This window comes from Vigna umbellata, chromosome 1 (assembly GCF_029865625.1).
Source record: "Vigna umbellata cultivar VRB3 chromosome 1, Vumbellata_1.0, whole genome shotgun sequence".
Lineage (NCBI taxonomy): Eukaryota > Viridiplantae > Streptophyta > Magnoliopsida > Fabales > Fabaceae > Vigna > Vigna umbellata.
In genome coordinates, this window is record NC_142165.1 from 62,086,739 (window position 1) to 62,090,958 (window position 4,220).

A 4,220-nucleotide genomic window follows, 5' to 3' on the forward strand; every position below is an offset into this window, starting at 1 on the left:
TTCAATGCAGCCCATAAAAGGAACTGAAAAGTATTTATATATGGGGAACAGAATGAAGGCACAGATAGAAGGAATTAGGACTTACAGATTGATTCTAGACATTGGTTATTGTCTGAATCTTGAAAAGTGTCTCTATGTTCCTGGTTGTGCTAGAAATTTAATTTCTGTTGCAAAGTTGGATTATTTAGGTTTTAACTTTAAGATTGAAAATGGTATTTTTCATTTGTATAAACTTTCGTACTATTATGGTTCTGGTACATTATTGGATGGTTTATATCGTTTAAATCTTGATGTTAATTTTTCTGAATCCCTGTTTAATTTTGAACATGTTGTTGATAGAAATTGTGGTGCAGGAAAAGAATGTTCTGCTTTCTTATGGCATAAAAAATTAGGTCACATATCCAAAGAAAGGATGTTGAGGTTAAAGAAAAATGAAATTTTACCTCAATTGGATTTTGATGACTGGGATGTATGTATTGATTGTATTAAGGGTAAAAAAACAAAACACATATCAAAATATCCCGCCACAAGAAGTAGTCAACTTCTTGAGTTAATACACACTGATATTTGTGGTCCTTTTGACATTAAATCCTAGAGTGGTGAAAAATATTTTATCTCCTTTATTGATGATTTCTCACGTTATTGTTATATATATCTATTACATGAAAAATCTCAATCAGTGAATGCCCTTTAGGTGTTCATAAATGAGGTGGAAAGACAATTAGATAGAAAAGTAAAAGTGGTGAGATCTGATAGAGGTGGTGAATATTATGGTAAAACTGCTGAGAATGGACAATGTCCAGATCCATTTGCAAAGTTTCTTGAAAGTCGGGGTATTTGTGCACAATATACAATGCCCGGTACACCACAACAAAATGGTGTAGCAGAAAGGCGGAATCGTACTCTTATGGATATGGTTAGGAGTATGTTAAGTCATAGTAATATTCCTTTATCTTTGTGGATGTATTCATTAAAGATTGTTGTATATCTGGTTAACAGGGTCCTAGCAAAGCAGTTTCTAAAACTCCTTATGAACTATGGACTGGAAGGAAACCCAATTTGAGACATCTTCATGTTTAGGGTTGTCCGACAGAGGTAAGGTTATATAATCCACATGAAAAGAAGCTTGATGCAAGAACCATTAGTGGTTACTTCATCGGTTATCCTGAAAAATCAAAGGGATATAGATTTTATTGCCCTAACCATAGTACAAGAATAGTTGAGTCTGGAAATGCTCGGTTCATTGAAAATGGTCAATTTAGTGGGAGTGAGGAATCACGAATAGTGGATATTCAAGAGCATACTGATAGTGTTTCTACATCTAATGTCTCTTCTGAAGTTGTTATCCCTCTTGTTGTATCATAGTCACACAACAACCAGAGACAACAAGTTAATGTTCCAATCCCACAAAATGAACATATAAATGTTGAGCCAATTGACAATGAGCAAGTTACAAATGAGCAAGTCATAAATGAGCAATTGATAGAGGAACCACAAAAAGCAATATTAAGAAGGTCTGTAAGGGAGAAAAGACCTGCTATTTCGAATGATTATGTGGTTTACTCTATTGAACATGAATGTGACTTAAGCATTGATGAGGATCCAGTCTCTTTCAGACAAGCCATGGAAAGTAATAATTCAGAGAATTGGTTGAATGCTATGAAAGAAGAATTGAAATCAATGGATGACAATAAAGTATGGGATCTAGTTGAATTGCCTAAGGGTTCAAAAAGAGTCGGTTGTAAATGGGTCTTTAAGACTAAACATGACTCAAAAGGCAATTTTGAAAGGTATAAAGCTAGATTAGTTGCCAAAGGTTTCACTCAAAAAGATGGCATTGACTACAAAGAGACCTTCTCTCCTGTTTCTAAGAAGGACTCTTTGAGAATTGTTTTGGCTTTGGTGGCTCATTGTGATTTAGAGCTTCACCAAATGGATGGAAAAACCGCTTTTCTGAATGGTGACTTAGAAGAGGAAGTTTATATGGATCAACCAGAAGGTTTCACAATAACAGGAAAAGAAAATTTGGTGTGTAAGTTGAAGAAATCAATATATGGACTGAAACAAGCTTCCCGACAATGGTATTTAAAATTTAATGATACCATAACTTCATATGGTTTTGTAGAGAACACCGTTGACTGGTGTATATATATGAAGATCAGTGGGAGTGAGTTTGTTATATTGGTTCTATATGTTGACGACATTCTTCTTGCTGCTAATGATGTTGGTATGTTACATGATGTAGAGAAGTTTCTCTCTAACAACTTTGAAATGAAAGATATGAATGAGGCATCTTATGTGATAGGAATAGAAATATTCCGTGATAGATCACAAGGATTGTTAAGTTTGTCTCAAAAAGGCTATATTAACAAAGTGTTAGAGAGATTCAGAATGGAAAAATGTTCTTCTGGAATAGTTCCAATTCAAAAAGGAGACAAGTTTAGTCAAATGCAATGTCCCAAGAATGATTTGGAACGAAAGGCCATGGAGTCTATTCCTTATGGTCAGTGCTTGGGAGTTTGATGTATGCTCAAACTTGTACTCGGTCAGATATCAGTTTTGCTGTTGGAATGTTAGGCCGATATCAAAGTAATCCCGGAATGGATCACTGGAAAGCTGCAAAGAAAGTTCTTAGGTATTTACAAGGTACCAAAGAATACATGCTCACCTATAGAAGGTCAGATCATCTTGAGATGGTTGGCTACTCGGATTCAGACTATGCTGGATGTGTGGATTCAAGAAAATCCACATTTGGTTATGTTTATCTATTAGCTGGAGGAGCAATTTCTTGGAAAAGTGCAAAACAATCAGTCATTGCTACTTCCACCATGGAAGCCGAATTCGTGGCATGCTTTGAGGCCACGGTTCATGCTTTGTGGTTGCGGAACTTTGTATCGAGGCTTGGCATTATTGACAGTATTACTAGGCCGATAAGGATTTATTGTGATAATTCTGCAGCCGTCTTCTTCTCTAAAAATGACAAGTACTCAAAGGGTCTTAAACACATGGATTTGAAATACTTGTCGGTCAAAGAAGAAGTGCAGAAACATAGAGTGTTGATTGAGCATATTGGTACGGATTTTATGATAGCAGATCCGTTAACTAAAGGACTACCGCCCAAAACTTTTATTGGCCATGTTGAAAGTATGGGCATTATGGATAAGTCAATATTAACATAATGATGTTATCTATCTATATGGATATGTATATTTATATGCTTGTACTGTCATGACACTTCTGAATTCAATTAAAGTTATGTTTCTCTTTATTCTATTGTTATCCACATTTAAGTTATATACATGTATTATTGATTGTGGTAACATGTTATATCTCTTTTAGAGACATGAAAGTTAAAAGATTGATTAAAGTTATGTTGAGTTGATTTGATTATGTGATACATGGAAGGAATCTTGTCGTTCATGACTTTTGCCCGCCATTATCCGATCATTTCAATTCATATAAGGATGATGACTTGATAATTCTAATGAATGGTGCACACTTAAAGTTTAGTTTTAGATCTTCAAGTCATCACATAAACCAAGTGGGAGAATGTTAAATTATATTAATATTTAAGATTAGTTCATGTAATTTAAAGTATAACTTTGATGTATAGATTCTAATGTGATGATTATTAGAATATAATGTATTAAAGTTATAGGGATTATTTTAGAGTTATTAAAATTAATCCCTCTCTTCTCACTTCAAAATGGGCATTTTTGTATTTTATTAAATTGATTAAATATCATAAAAGAGGGAAAAAGTTTGACTACGGTTGACAGGTTAAGTTTCTGAAAAGAGAGAAAGAAAGGTTACGTTCTCTGAAAAGAAAAGAAACTGTGACATCCCTCAGATTTTCTATATCATCAAGAAAGCATTAAAGAGGAGTAAGAGAAGGGAGAACATTGACAAAAGAAACTATACAATGGATCCAGGTAAGTTCTTTTCCACTGTGTATGAGAGAATAGTGAGTATCATGAAAATTCAAGATCCTGTGTGTGTTTTTCATTCAATTGAAAATTAAAGAATTGCTTACAGGAATTGGTTCCAAGTTGTGGTCCAATAAATTCTTCTACTACTTTTAGATGCTAGGAATATATCTAAGGCTTTAGTTGGTTAGAGAGTCTCAATCTTAATATAGGTGATCCATTCAAGCACTCACTCAAGAGTCATACTGAAGTTTGGTGATCTTAGGCTCTAAGTTTCAAGAATGTACCTAGAGT

General features: G+C 34.2%; 1 pseudogene; it reads left to right on the plus strand.

Moving 5' to 3' along the window:
* The first annotated feature begins 2,391 nt into the window (after positions 1-2,391).
* LOC148205990 (secreted RxLR effector protein 161 pseudogene) lies at positions 2,392-3,179 on the plus strand (annotated as a pseudogene).
* The last annotated feature ends 1,041 nt before the right edge of the window (positions 3,180-4,220 follow it).